The sequence below is a fragment of the Neomonachus schauinslandi genome, chromosome 8 (genome assembly GCF_002201575.2).
Source record: "Neomonachus schauinslandi chromosome 8, ASM220157v2, whole genome shotgun sequence".
Taxonomy (NCBI): Eukaryota; Metazoa; Chordata; class Mammalia; order Carnivora; family Phocidae; genus Neomonachus; species Neomonachus schauinslandi.
Genome location: NC_058410.1, coordinates 143,990,581 through 144,007,028, shown reverse-complemented (window position 1 = coordinate 144,007,028; position 16,448 = coordinate 143,990,581). Strand labels below are relative to the sequence as shown.

Genomic DNA, 16,448 nt, shown 5'->3' with positions numbered 1-16,448 from the left:
CTTTTCAGTTGCTTTTAGTTTTTTGGGGTATTATAAGCTCTGTGAATATTTTTGTGTATGTCTTTTGGTGAACTTATGCATTCATTAATTTCAGGCATATAATTAGGAGTAGAATTGACAGTTTATAAGGTAGTCATAAACTTTTCATAAACACTGACAAATATTTTTCCAAAATAGAGAAACCAATTCAGTCTTCTCTCAGCAATGTAAAATGATTTTAATTGCTTCATATCTTTGCTTTTATAACTTGTTAGGCTTGTTGATTTTTGTCCTTCTGAGAAGATGTGCAGTGATATTTCATTGTTTTAATTTGAATTTTCATTTCCCTTATGAATAATGATGTTGTATACCTTTTCATATGCTTCCTGTACCTTGCATGTCATTAAATGGAGGAGATTATTCATATCTTTGAGTATTTTTTATTGGGTTATTTAACATTTATTTGTTGATTTTTAAGAGTCTTTTCCATATGGATATTTCCATACGGACATATCATTGACCCAACACAATTTATTAAGAAGACAACCCTTTGCCCATTACACTTCAGTGTTTGTCACAAATCAGGTGACTATATACATGTGGGTATATTTTTAGTTCAATACCAATCACCCTTACTACCATAGCTTAAGATAAGGATTAATATTAATTTAATAGTCCCCCAAACTTGTTCTTCTTTTATGATTGTCTTTGCAATTTTCATAAGTATTAGATCCAAGGAGATATGTTTCCTAACTCAGGGGTTGGCAAATAATGGTGTGTAGGCGAAATCTAGCCCATCAGCTGATTTGGGTAATAAAGTGTTATTGGAACAGGGCTATGGCAGTCACTTGTGAGTTATCTATGGCTACTTTCTCGCTACAACAGCAGAGCAGTGGCAGAGATTCTAAGGCCTGCACAGCCTAAAAAACTTACCTTCTGGCATCTTAAAGAAGATGTTTGTAAAACCCCTATCCTAACTCATTCTATAACAGGGTCATCACTTTGATACTAACATCAGGCAAATACACTACAAACAAAGAAAACTCCTGACCAATATCCTTCACAAACACAGATGCAAAAATTCTAAACAAAGTTTTAGACATTAAAATCTATTCATATATTAAAAAAAAATAATACAGCATGATCAAACATTCCTGATTTATCCCCAAAATGTAGGGTTGGTTTAACACGAGAAAATCAATCAGTGTAAAACACTGCATTAACAAACTAAAAAAGAAAATTCATATGATCATCTCAATGGGTGCAGAAAAGCATTTGACAAAATCCAATATCCATTCCTGATAAAAACTCTCAGCAAACTAGGAACAGAAGTTCCTCACCCTGATAAAAGGCATCTACAAAAAACTCAACTAACACCATTCTTAAAAGGGAATCACTGATTTCTCCCTAAGATTGTGACTAAGATAGCTATGTCTGCTCTCACTACTTGTATTGAATGTTGTGCTGGAAATTCTAGTTAGTGAAATCAGGCAAAAAAAAAAAAAGAACAGGAGAGAGAAGGAGAAACAGAGAGAGACAGAGAGAAAGGAAGGAGGGAGGGAGAGGAAGAGGAAGAGAGGAAGAGTCATCCAAATTGAAAAGGAAACACTTGTACTGGATTTACAAAGAGCTAGTAGTACCGATGAGTGAGGTCAGAAAAGTGACAGGATGCAAAGTTAATGTACAAAACACAACTGCACTTTTATATACTGAGAACAATCAGAAATTGAAATTTTTTTTTTTAAGATTTTATTTATTTGCGAGACAGAGAATGAGAGACAGAGAGCATGAGAGGGAGGAGGGTCAGAGGGAGAAGCAGACTCCCTGCCGAGCAGGGAGCCCGATGCGGGACTCGATCCCGGAACTCCAGGACCATGACCTGAGCCGAAGGCAGTCGCCCAACCAACTGAGCCACCCAGGCGCCCCAGTCAGAAATTGAAGTTTTTAAATTTATTCTATAATATGATAAAAAATATGAAATGCTTAGAGATAAATTTGACAAAAGATGTTAACTGCCTGTGCCCTGGAAAATACAAAATATTCCCGAGAGAACTTAAAGAGGCAACTCAATGTGAAGATATAGTTTATTCAGAAGTCAGGAGACTCAGATTGTTAACATGTCAGTTATCCCCCAACTGATCTTTAAATTCAACAAACCCAATTAAAACCCAGAAGTTTTCTTTGTAAAAATTGATAATATGATTCTAAAATTCACATGGAAATGAAAAGGATCTAGGATAGCCAAAACAACTCAAAAAGAAGAACAAAGATGGGTGGCTCCCAACTACTGATTTCAAAGAATTATTATAGAAAGCCAAGCAACATGGTGTCACAAAACAGGCAAACAGGTCAATGGAACAGAATAGAGTGCAAGAATAAACTCACTCATATATGAATAACTGATTTTTGAGAGAGGCCCAAAGGCAAATTGGTGGAGAAAGGATATCCTTTTTATTTTTTAAATTTTTAAAAAGATTTTATTTATTTATTTGACAGAGAGAGAGACAGCGAGACAGGGAACACAAGCAGGGGGAGTGGGAGAAGGAGAAGCAGGCTTCCTGCTGAGCAGGGAGCCCGATGCGGGGCTTGATTCCAGGACCCCGGGACCTGGGGACCATGACCTGAGCCGAAGGCAGACACCTAACGGCTGAGCCAGCCAGGCGCCCCAAGGATATCCTTTTTAATAAGTGGAAAAACTGAATATCCACAGGTGCAAAAAAAAAAAAAAAGCCCATAATTTACAAAAACAACCTCAAAAAAAAAAATATCACAGACTTAAATGTAAAATGAAAACCACAAAACTCCTAGGAGAAAATGTAGGAGAAAGTTTTGTGACCTCGTGTTAGGCAAAGAGTTCTTAGCTATGACACCAGAGATATGATCCAAAAGAGAACAAATAAATTGGGCTTCTTCAACAAAAAAATTTGCTCTTCAAAAGACAAGAAAATCAAAAGTCAAGCCACAAACTGGGAGAAATCTTTGCAAATTCACTCATTTGATAAAGGACTGTATTTTTGGTATGCTCAACATTCAACACTGAGAGAATAAAGGGTCCAATTAAATAAATGGGCACAAGATACGAACAGACACTCCATAAGAAAGTATGTGATTGCCAAATAACTACAGGAAAAGATGTTGAGAATCATTAGCCATTAGGGAAATTCAAATTAAAACCATAACCAAAGACCACTACACACCTACTAGAAAAGCCGAAGTTAAAAAGACTAATCATGCAAAGTGTTGGAAAGGACATGAGGGAACTGGAACTCTTGTGGTAAACTTGTACTGTCAATGGAAAATGGAAAATAATTTGACTGATTCTTAAAAAAGTTAATCATGTAATCTACGATATGATTCAGCTATTGCACTCTGAGTTTCTACTCAAAAGAAAATGAAATATATGATCATTGTCGACACGGAAAGATTTTTCCCTTCTTCCCTTGGTTCTTTGGCTGGTCTAACAATTAAACTGACATAAAACAGATTAACAGGAGAAAAACAAATTTAGTTTCATAGGTGCCGGAGCCCCATAAAAACATGACTCAGAGACGTGAGCAAAGCAGGCAGCTTCTATACTTTGGAGACAAAGAAACAATAAATTTCTGAAGAATCGACAAGACAAGCTGGGCTTGGGGTAGTAAATTAGTGAAGTAACAAGATTTGTCTATACAGCCCTGTTGGTCCTAAATTCCCAACTCTGGTGAGAAAGAGGTCTCCTACCCTCCTGGTACAGGGAGGGTACCTTTCACGTGGAAGATTTATTTCCTGCTTTCAGGGGGAAAAATGAGGGTCAGAGAGTTCTTCTTGTACCAGCTGTCTCTCAAGTAATTTTGTTCAAAATAATCAATATGCCAAAGTGGGATATTCCAGGAGGGTCTATTCCATTCCCCTTCATCACACGAAGACTCATACACAAATGCTCACAGCAGTCCTCTTTGTATTCGCCAAAATCTGGAAATTGTCTAAATGTCCATCAATACAAGATGGCTACAAGATGTGGTATATTCATGCAATAGAATTCTACTCAGCAGGGAAAAGGAATGAACAGCTGCTAGACAAATGTGTTGGTTTCCTATTGCCCTATTGCAGCATGATACATTACCACGGTTTAAAAGAAAAAAAAAAAAGACAACAGGTGCCAAATCGAGTTGTTCTGCCAAATTGACTGGGCTCACTGAGGCAGACACTAAAACTAGGAATTAAACCTGCCAACATTAAGAACTTAAACACCGAACAGGCTCAAACACTGTAGCCAGGACCCTAGTCTCTCTCATTTCCAAACTCCGTCTCTAGCTACAAGTTCCCAGTCTAGAGGGGGGGGTAGGGGTTGACTTGACGTGAGTGTGATGCTGATAATCTTAGCTCCCCCCACCTTTTAGATGACTGACTTTCTCTTACACAGAGCAATGTAGTGAGCTACAGTTCCACACGTCATCTCAAGAGGCAACGTATAAATTGCACCAGCCTCAAATATTTATCCTGCAGCTTCTCTCAAAATTCACCGGGCCCTTTCAGTTGGGACAATGATCCTTCCCCTCCTGGGCAAAAATAATGGAAGCTGCCTCTCCCTGTTAGGGATGGGGGACTCACGGCCAGCATCCAGGGGACCACGCTCATCACCAGCATCCTCGCCTGGATCTCAGCCACCAGCCTCCCCAAGATCATGCTGGTCCAGATCCTTTGAATTCGACTGATGTCAAGACGTTGAGGACAAGTGAAAAAGCCATGCTTGGTGCTCCCTCTCCAGATGCCCAAGACAAGCGAAGCAGGAGCTGTGTTTGCAGATTGTCAAACAGGGATTTTGAAGTAGTCCAGGTGAACAGGATATGTCAATCAATGCCTTTCTGAGTTTTTCTGCCAGGGTAACTGGGAAAAAGAAGGATTTACCATTGTGGTAAGTGATAAGGACTGAGAATGTTCTTGTTTCCAAATGATGTTGTAATACACACATAAAATGCATACATAACACTAGAGAGATATTTGAATTAATAAATTTAGAGAGGTTGCTAGATACAAAATGATGTACAAAAATCAATTTTATTTCTTTATATATTATGGTTATAGAGTGAAAGATGATTTTTTTTTAAAGATTTTATTTATTTATTTATTAGAGAGCGAGCGAGAGAGAAACAGTATGAGAGAGGAGAGGGTCAGAGGGAGAAGCAGGCTCCCCGCCGAGCAGGGAGCCCGATGCGGGACTCGATCCCAGGACCCCAGGATCACGACCTGAGCCGAAGGCAGTCGCTTAACCAACTGAGCCACCCAGGCGCCCGAAAGATGATATTTTAAAGAGGTGGTTTCTCCTCAGTTTAATCAGTGGAATCAGTTGTACGCCCATTAACACACCAGCATTTTCCTTCCTTGGCAACTGAGAAGATTAATGTAAATTGATGTGGAAATGAACAGGGTCCAGAAACCTCAAGATCAACACAAAATGCAAAAACCTGAAGGCATTGCACTAAAAGTATCATTTGTGATAGGAAGCCATCCTACTTATAGCCACCTGGGACTGTTCCACAGACAATAAATCAATGAAAAGCAAAATTTCAAAAAGGCAGAAACGTATATAGAACCCGAATGAAAGATAGAGTAGGCGCTGCAGAAAGTGGGGGAAGGACCGCCTTTTCAGTAAAGACTGCTGGGCTAATTGGACAAGAATAGAGAACAAATCTGAAAATGACCCCTCTATGTCACCTTAAAAATTTCAGTTCAAAATGCAGTGTATCTGGAATGGGAAATGAAAAACAGGGAACCTCACATAAGATAACCCCAGTGAAAACTAGAGGACTTCATGGAGGGAAGGACTTTTCTAGGGGAGAGAATGCCATCACCATGAAGCAGAAGACGGAAAATCAGCATATATTAAAATTATGTTAAAAGAAAATGAAACCACTGAAAGTGGAAAATGAAAAACACAAAATGGCAAAGAGCTCATTTGCCAAAAAATAAAAAAACAAGCAAAACACTCCCTAACCAAATAAAGATAAAGAAGCCCATTGGAAAAAAAAAATTTGTCAAGACTTGAAAAGGCACTTTATAGAAGAGAAATTCTAAATGGACGGGGGGCCCAAACTCATTAGTGTATTCAAGTAAAAATCACAGTCTGATGACTCCGCACACCAACCCCACGAGCCATGCTCACCAGGCGGAGCACAGTACCCACAGCGACACGGTGACACCATGTGACAGCGAGCATGTCAAGCGGAGGGGACTCTCCGTACCGAGGATGTGGGAAAATGGCAACACCCACACTGAAACCCTGTTCATCAGCGTGTACGAAAACTGAAAACTGAACACATGTCTGATCTCTAATTCAGCAGCTCGAATAACTGCAAGCTCACGGCCTCGGAACGACTGACGCGTTTACGCAGCAGCATTGCTATAATTGCCCAAATTCACAAAGGCCTCTGTGGGAACCTGTTAACTGGTATCTAGTAAAAACGCTTATACACACACACGAACACCATCATCAAGGAGGCAGGGCTCCGGGAGCAGACACTGTGTTCACATGTCACAGTGGGGCTCCTCAGAGTCCCCGAAACAGAGACAGGTCAGTGCTTTCTGGAGGTTAGCCATGGATGATGGGGAAGGAGACTCCACTGATTCCAACTCTTAAGGTTCTTGGATCCAGTTCCAAAGGGGGTGGTTCCTCCCTCCAACCAACACCAAGCAATTCTTGGACACCAGCAGGGTCCATTCAATTCTGATACTGTATATGGGGAACAGCATCAGATCCCACGGGTTTAGGGCTCAGTCCGATAAGACTGCCCCTCTAAGATGCCAGTTGTAAGTCCCAAGCTGTTACCTGTGCTTCTGATTGACTGGCTACAGATTGGAGTTTCCCAGGACCTCCTCCTCTCTTAATTTGCTAGAATGGCTCACAGAACTCAGGGAAACAACAACACCAGTTTATTAAAGGAAGTGATAAAGGATATGAATCAACAGCCAGATGAAGAGATACATAGGGCAAGTTGTGGAGGAAGGGCAAGGAGCATCCATGTCATACCAAACATCCTATGTCTCCACATGTTCACCAACCTAGAAGCTCTTTAAACCCAGTCCTTTTGGATTTTCATGGAGGTTTCATTGCACAGTCATGATTGACTAAGTCACTGGCCATTGGCTGATTCAACTTCCAGCCGCACTCCAATCCCCAGAGGTCTGGGGGCAGGACTCAAATTTCCAACCCTCTAATCACATGGTTGGTCCTCCTGGCAACCAGCCCTGCCCTAGGGTGGGGTCCAAAAGTCACCTTTATTAATAACAAGACACCCATTACACTTTCACGGCTCTGAAAGCATTTACAGGAACTGTGGATGAAGACCTAATATGTCTTATCATTATATTGCGGAGAAACACACAGCCATGAGGGTGACACCATCAAGAAAGACTGAGTGTCCCATTACTATTTGGGATTCTTTCATTCCTTTGCAGATGGCTTAATGCCCATTTTGTAGCAGGATGGGAGTTCAGTGCTTAAACCAAAATTTAGGAGTTAAAAAAAAAGCTAACTGGAAGTTGCAAGCGAAGTATGATTGACAACATTGAGCAAAGGCAGGATATATATTCCATTAAAAAAAATGCTTTGGAAAGGAGCCAATTTTTTTTAATTGAATTAAGTAATACTTATCTCTACAGGCAATTATGCATTCTTCATATCCTCTTTGCTCACTATCTCACTGCCTCATAAGATTTTGAGCTCCATGAAATATAGCCCATATTTCTGTGACTTTCCGTTTTAGCCCATGTCAACAAATAACACTCAACATAACTTTAAATGGTTCTATGATGTGGCAGAGCCATTTATATTTTTAAGGAGAATCCCCTAGAGTGCTTTATTAATGTTTTATCTAAAATATGCTCAGGGTTGAAGGGGTAGAAGAATTCCATTACCAAAGGAATGGTGTAAGACAATTTCTATACCTTCCAGACCATCTACTTACTGTGTTTATTTTTTTAAAACAAATGCCGCCAATGGTAAACACATATTCCTCATCATATTCCTCATCGAAGTGATTTCTAATAAGGTATAGAAAGAATGCAAGAATTAAAACTCACTTCTTACACTGAGAAGCTCTCTTCTGGCATCCAACTCTGAAGACTGCGAGCTACATGTAAAGGGCTCTAGTTCCATGCTGCCATTTTACTGGGGCAAGTGAGATCACACCTTTTACTCACATCTTGCCACACCCATCTCAACTACTATCTCCTTTGATTGGATTTGCCATTAAAAAGCCAATCAAAATAAGGCAAGAAATCACCAGCCCATTAAGACTCCAGCTACACACACTAGTAAAGGATACAGAGTAATTTCAAATACTCACCGGTTCTTGGATTCAACAAAGCAAGGCAATGTTGGATTTTTAAATACAGGGTCTTGGAAGGCCTCTTAGACCTGATCCCTGAAGGAGGAGGAGGAACCAGCCTCAGGGAAAGGGACAGTTTAGAACAGTGGATAAGGTAGACACTAGATTTCAGACCAGACAGGTAAAAATTCTAAACCCCCAAGCCAATTTATCAGCTAGTGACCTTGGGAAAGTTTAAGTTCTTTGTGCCTAGGATTTATTAAATTTTAAGTGGAGATCATAATTGTATCAGATATTTTTTTTAACGAGAATGTGACCCACATTTGATTAGGAAGTGCACATCTTAGCCCTCCACGCCTTATTTAATGCGTGTGGGTGTGATCGTGTCTGCTCACACGTCTGTTTCTCACACTGTGTGTCCCTGTACTACTCTGGACCAGTCCAGGTCTGTGTGTTTTTCAGTAGTATTGTGTGTGGTTTAAGTTGTGTCTCAACAGCAAGAGTTTGTTTCCTGTGTTATGGTCCGTGGGGTCGCGGTCTGCATCACCTACCAGAATGGACTTCCTTAGGGTTGTGCTGGGTCACTGCACTGTGCCCAAGATGGCCCTGCCCAGAACCACGTACAGAGAGGAATTAGTAATGGTGCAGGAAATCAATACAGGAATGGATGAGATTTGCTGTTTTGTGCCTGTCTGTTGCTGTATGTCCCTGTCATTGTGTGTCTCGATCATCTTGTCAGTGACAACCTCTGAGGAGGACCTGATTAGATGAATGTCTGATGTGCATCTTGTCACTGCGTAGCAGTGTCCATGTTTTGTCCTTTTATGAACGTGTGGCTTTTCAGAATCAGTGTGTTTGGAAGTCATGAACCCTGGCTCTAGATTTGCCATCATGTGAGCCTCACAAACCCCACAAGGGGTGCTAGCTCCTGAATTTCTGGGTTTTGCTATTCAAGGACTATATACAAGGACCGTTTCTGCTCTCTGAACTTGACAAGACCCCAGACCTAGACCCATGTACATATGTACCCAGACTCAGTACACAAAAATTCTATTCTGGAAGTAAATTTTTCATTTAATATTTCTTTAGAAGTCCATTACGTACCAGTCTTGATACCACAGACACACTACAGAGTGGGACACAGCCCAGGCCCTTACAGAGAAAGGGAGACAGATATTATGGGAGACAGATATTAAACAAATGGCTGGGAACATTTAACTGTAATTCTTGTATGTGCATAAAGAATTACAAGGGGCTCTGAGAACTTACCACGAGGCATCTTAATCTTGGAGACCAGAAAAGGCCTCCCAGGGTGGTTGGCATTAGATCTTTGTAGCTAAGAATGGCAGAAGAACAAGAGCACACTGTGTGGTGGGTAAGCATACAACTAATCTTAATTGGTATATTTTCTGCTTGAAGAAAGAAATCTCTTGAGAAGTTCTCATCTTATCAGAAGATAGTGCATTGAGAACAGATTACTGTGATTCTTCAGTGGTCTAATATGCTAGGAAGGGTTCTACACATTTCTGTATACATTTGATAGAAGCAGATTAACTGTACCCAAATGAGTGGGGAATGGGCTTGTTGAAGAAATATCACCCCAAAGCAGGTGCACTTGGGCAGGTGTCTAATCAGCTGGGTCCATGACAAAGCACCACACGTGTTACAGAATGCAGAACCAAACTCAAAGTTGAGAAGCAAACAATCCATCCCTTTTCTCTATAGCCATTCTACAGAAGGTAAATCTGGAAATAGTCTTTGAAAAAATATAAATCAGTCAAAGCAAGAGGAGAAGTCCAGATTGCACAAACATCCTAAGAAATGGGTTAGGTAGGAATTCATAGGACACGGGTGAGAGAGATCAAAGCTTCACTCTGAGGAGTATTAAGAGCGTGGAGGGTCTCGAATGCTGACATAAGGAGTTGGGTGTTGATCTAAAAGACAGTCAAGTTGTGGCCATTTGATGTATTTTTCTCTATTTTATATATATATATATGCATGCATATAATATTATATTATTATACATATGTGTGTGCATTTTATTAGTATCTATCACAACATGTCAGGATTTCTCAACTTTGATACTAATAACATTTTGTGCCAGAAAATTATTTGATGTTGGAGACAGTCCCATTGGCAGCATCCCTGGCCTTTACCCACTAGATGGTTCCTCTCTAGCTGTAACAACCAAAAATGTCTTTGGACATCGTTGAATGTCCCCCGATGGGGAAAAATAACCCGTGAGTGAGAACCACCGCTACAGATCCTTCATTCATGAAAGAGCAATGCTGGTGGAGCTGGAGAAGCCTCAGCCCTAAATTAAAAAAAACAGACAGAAGGGCCAGAGGCCGGCAACTCCTTAGGTTTGTTTTGTTCTGCTGAAGATCCAAGAAGTTTGCAATGAGCTTTGAGGAATGAGAATCTCACTGAGCAGGATGCTATGTGTTCCTATCAAGGAGCAATGGAAGTCCACTAATTAAAAGAGAAGGTTCATGTCATATACTTTTATATTGTCAATATTCAGTGAACTCATTAATACTTCCTAATCAATTTTATAATTGCAGTAAAGTGCATGCATCACAGGAAACTTTACCTAGTGAGCGGATGATTGAGTGGAGAGACTCCTCTATAATGGTGTCAACAGATTTATTCAAAGTAAAGCTTACATGTGTAAAGTAAAGGTGGATCCTTCATTGTAAATAGCAATAATCTTCCCTCCCCAGCACTCACCCACTTCATGGTGCCAGAAATTAACTAAGGGTTGACTCCTGTCCAGAATGTTCACAAGAGTGAACTTATTAAGAGTGCCTTTCAGTAGAATATTTTTTCTCTCAAATACAAATGTCCCATTTCAGTTTCAACTTCCCCCACCCCACTGTTTCTTTCTCTAGAATTGTGTGCACTGGTTTGGTGGTGGAGTGTTTGGGTTAGGCCCCTCTCGGTACTGTTAGTATGGGAGAGCATACTCATTGCAGACTGAGCTTTCCCTGCGCTCTGATGGCCTCTACACATGCGTATCCTCATCCCCTGATGTGGGGTCAGCTTTTCCCAATATAACAGTTCTGATAGCGGGCCTGCTTCTCCTCAAATTGCATCCACACGATGAACTAATATCAGCCTTTCTACGACTAGTATATAAAAATAAATTGGATTTAAATGAATTAGTAAACAATACAATTTCAAAAATAATAGCATATGTAATAGCATGTTTATATATACCATATTTAATAGCATAATTTAGATATTTAGATACAAATATCTAAAATATATCTAGTAAAATATGGGCTATATTTCCACGTAGAAAAATCATGTAAGACACTATTGAGATACAGAAGACATAAATAATTGAAGGGTATAATATGCACTGTCAGATTCAATAACTAAAGATGTCTATTATATTCAAATTGATCTACAGATTCAAACAATATAATCCAAAATTACATCAGCCTTCCCTTTTTGAGGGGCAGAAATTTACAAAATGATTCTAAAATGTATATGGAAATACAAAAAGGCAATTGAGAACAGGCCAATCTTGAATAGGAACAAGGGGTCAAGACTTATCACAAAGTTATAGTAAATAAGACAGTCGTGTTTTGTAAAGTAGGCAGATGAGTAGGAAGCTGAAAAGCACCACACATACATGGACATTTGATGTAAATGGCAAAGGTGATTTTGAAGAGCAAAGGGGGAAAAGATAAGTCCTTCCGATAATGGTGTTTGATTATTTGAATACCACAATGAATATATTTATCTACAGATCAATGATAGATCAATAAATAGATATTCCGATTGATTTTTCCTCCCACTATCAATAAATATTAGTTGCAGGTGATTTGCAGATCTACATATCAGAGGTAGAAAAATAAAGCCTCCGCGTGTTAATAAAGGGCAGTCTCTGTGATTTCAAGATTTTTTCAACCTCACCTATCTTTCACTTTCTCTCCTCCTTCCCCCGCTCCACCCCCTCCTTTCGCAGGAACCAGAAAAGATGCGCAGCAGAAGGCACTTGATTCGTCACACAGAAGCACCCACACAGACAATCAGCACCCGACCAACCATGAAGGGGAGAACCCAGTTTGCCGCAGCGCGAGCCCGAAAGTAGGGAAGGGAGGGAGCCGCGAAGTCAACCTTTTTTGGCAAATGGGCTTAAATTGGAAGGATTCCTCTCCTCCTTACTAAAATACCTGACCGACGAGGGTGGGATTCGAACCCACGCGTGCAGAGCACAATGGATTAGCAGTCCATCGCCTTAACCACTCGGCCACCTCGTCACGGCTCCCCAGCACCTTATTCCAGAGCTTACTCGGGAACTCCGGCTGCCTCGGATGGAAGGACAAGGAGAGGCTCGGGGACGTCCGCGGGACACGGGGATGGCCGGCTTCTACACGAGTGGACCAAGGCCTGGCCGGGAAGCCTGGCGATGGGGAAAAGGCGGGGTCCGCTCTCCCAGGACTCAGAACAGGGGTCCGGAGGCGACCGCAGCACCTTGCCGCGGGGTCGGGGCTCCCTCGCGCGGGCGGGGCTCCCTCGCGCGGGCGGCCGGGCCCCGCGGGGGCGCATGCGCGCAGGCGGTGGGCGTGGCCCGGCGGCGTGGGAACCGGTGGGCCGTGAGCCCCTGCGCGCCGGGGGCGCCCCCCTGAGCCCGCCGCGGGCAGGGGCTGCGACGGCCGGTGCCCCCGGAGCCGACCTCGGGGGCCCTGGCGAGTCGGGACTGGGGGTTCGTGGGAACCGAGACAGTCTGGGCGGTTAGACGGCGGGTCCGCGTGGGGCCGCGCCCCGTTTCTACTCCGTGTCCTTGGACCGCCTGGACGCGGCGGGGTGAACCTGCGCAGAGAGGAGCCCTTCACTCGTGGGGCTCTTCTCCCGCTCCTCCGCCTCCGAGGAACCGGGAGTCCCCCCACCCCCGATACCTCTGAGCCTCTTGGGTGATTTTCTTGGGGCAGGTTGCCCAACTTTCATTCGATTTTCCAAGGGATGTGGTGCTAAAAATGTTAAAAGACTCACTGCCAGCGAGAAAATTATTTGGAGAGAGGCTGAAAAAAAGCTATTTCAACAGCTTTTTTAGATTTTTGATTTGTTTCACGGAATGAATAAAATGCACATAAATGAACATGGGTAGGGCTGAATTCTGACTAATCAGAATGAATCATTTATGCCCGGGGAAAGAAGGTCATATTAAAGGTGAGTCTTGCAGAGGAAGTGTTCTAGAGGTGGCCAGGAGAGGGGGTGTCCCACGCTGAGGAGGGGGCCTGAGCAAAGGCAGGGAGGCTCGCAGGATCTACACAAGTGTGGAGAAATCACTGTGGCTGAAGCGCTGAAGCATGTGAGTGACTGATCAGGAAGCATCCATAAATCTGAGAAGGAAGGTGGCCATGAAGATTTTTTTTCCTGAAGCCCAAGCAAATCAATCATAGGATGAACAACAGGGAACATGGGCGAAATCCTGCAGGAATGGATCAAAGAACCATTGCCTCTTCTTATTTGAAAAAACCCTTCTATTTAAGTGTTTGCCACATTGACCTGCTTAGATCTTCATGCTCAGCTTCACCCTCTTCCCTCTGCTTGTTTTCCACACTCGTCCAATTCCTGATTTTTTTAAAAAAAGATTATAAACATTTATTTGGGACAGAGCACAAGAAGGGACTACGGTCCGAGGGAGAGGGAGAAGCAGACTCGCCACTGAGCATGGGGCTGAAGGCAGCCACTTAACCAACTGAGCCACCCAGGCGGGCCAAGTTCCTGATTTTGTATCAAGAAGGATCTATTTCCCCCTCTTTCCAACAAGACCTTTTCCCTCATGGAGAGCTCTTGCCCTTCCTTATTTGAACATGGATAGATTTTTTTTTAATCCATACCTTGGTTCTCAGCTTAAAGCTTATTTTTTTTAATTAACATTTTTTGATCAAAGTTAACCACACGTTTTAAAATTTTAAGTACTTCAAAAATATGTGTCCATGAAAAAGTGGTCTTCTTCCTCTTATCTTATTCCCTCTTGAGAGAGGCAAAGATTTCCAGCCATTTGGCTTTTTGTTTGTGTTGTTTTTGTTTTTACCAGCAGCCTATCTTCAAATCTCATGCTATGGCAGAAATGGCTAGTTGTCCACCAATATTTGCTCCTTCCTTCCAAGGAATGGACATTTAGTAGGGCTCATAGACACCCGTTAGAAGACTACAATGCACAGCTTTCCTTGATGGCCAAGCATGGCCATGTGGCCAGTTTCTAAACTAGGGCATTGGAGAGTAACCGTTCGTGAGACTTGCAGGTAATGTCCAGAAGAGAAAAGAAATACCATCCACTTCTCTCTTCCTACTGTGTCTGCTTGCTGGGAAGAGAAACACCACAGGAATGAAGGAGCTGGGAGGTAGAATACTGGAACCAACACCATGGAGCCAAAGCATCCCCTTGGAATTGACTATTCCTTCAGACAGTTATGTGAGAGGTGAGTAACATCTGCTTCCTTTAAGCTACAGTAGCCTGGGGTCTGTTACAAAGACAAAATTATGTTCTAACTAATACACATGCTTTTATTTCTACTTACCGATTTTTTTAAGTTTAGTATTTTCTTTTGATTATCCATTACACAAAAAGGAGTCACCTCTCTTTCATGAACATTGGAATTGTTTTTTTCCCAAGTTACCACAAACAGCCATATAAGTTTTGCCCCCCAAAAAGGAAAGAAATTGATGATTTCTATAGTTGCTATACAGTTTTCATCAGGATGTCTTCACCGTGATCCTGTACATTTTCTTCCCCTGCCACTGGAGGTAGATATTCCACATCCTAAGTCTTTTTCTATCTTAATTTGCCTTCTCCTTTTGGTGGGGCACATTGTAGAGTAGCTTCCTGAAAAAGAGTTCATTGGAAATAAGATTTTTGATTGTTTGGGCACTGGAGAATATCTTTTATGTTCCTCTATCATTTTTTTTTTTAAAGATTTTATTTATTTATTTGAGAGAGAGAGAGTGAGAGACAGAGCATGAGAGGGGGGAGGGTCAGAGGGAGAAGCAGACTCCCTACCGAGCAGGGAGCCAGATGCGGGACTCGATCCCGGGACTCCAGGATCATGACCTGAGCCGAAGGCAGTCGCTTAACCAACTGAGCCACCCAGGCGCCCTTATGTTCCTCTATCATTTGATTGAATGTTGGTTGGGTATGGAATGCTAGGTTGGGGAGTATTTTCTTTCAGGATTTTGAAACTTCTCCACTGTCTTCTAGCTTCCAGTATTGCTTTTTGAGAATTAAGAGGTCATTCTAATTACTGATACTTCATTTGTAATTAGCTTTTCTCTCTTTCAGGATAATTTCTCTGTCCCCAGACAGATTTTCAAATGTCTGAAAAGTATGCCATCATGTGTTTCTATTTTCATTCATTGTTCTGAGAGCTCTATTACTTCATTAAATTTGGAAAATCATATATTTCAGTTTGGAAAATTAGCTTGACTTCTTTGTTGTTGATTTTCTCACTATGTATTCTCTATTTTCTTTCTTTTTTTTTTTTTTAAAGATTTATTTATTTATTTATTCATGAGAGACAGAGAGAGAACAGAGGCAGAGGGAGAAGCAGGCTCCCCACGGAGCAGGGAGCCCGATGTGGGACTCAATCTCAGGACCCTGGGATCATGACCTGAGCTGAAGGCAGACGCTTAACCGACTGAGCCACCCAGGCGTCCCTCCCTGGAATTTCTTTTACCTCAGATTTTAAACCCCCAGGATATTTCCTCTACTTTTTTCTTTCTTTCTTCCCTGCCCCCACTTTTTTTCTTACTATTTGCACTCTTATTTTTTTCATAGACTTACTTTTTTTTAAGGCAGTTCTACATTTACAGAAAAATTGATAGGAAAGTACAGAGTTCCCACATACTCTCTCCCCTCTCCTATAGCTTCTCCTATTATTTACATGCTATATTATTGTGGTATATTTGTTACAACTGGTGAACCAATGTAACTGAAATCCATAATTTACATTAAGGCTCACGCTTTGTGTTGCCCATTCTATGGGTTTTGACAAATGTATAATGACATGTACCCATCATTACTGTATCATACAGAATAATTTCACTGCCCTGCGCCCCACCTCTATATTCCTATATCCCTCCCTACCCTTTTCAGAGTAGCTTCTTTCACTTAACAATATGCTTTTAAGGTTCTTTCATGTCTTTTTG

The 16,448-nt window shown here is 41.6% G+C and overlaps 1 protein-coding gene and 1 non-coding gene across 2 annotated transcripts in view; one reads left to right on the top strand and one right to left on the bottom strand.

The window, feature by feature from the left end:
* Positions 1–16,448, top strand: part of LOC123325518 (histone H2B type 1-C/E/F/G/I) — a 388,315-nt gene that overhangs the window by 12,528 nt on the left and 359,339 nt on the right. The gene's annotated exons all lie outside the window — the stretch shown is intronic.
* Positions 12,475–12,556, bottom strand: TRNAS-GCU. The gene has a single exon. It is a non-coding gene; the product is annotated as a tRNA-Ser (tRNA).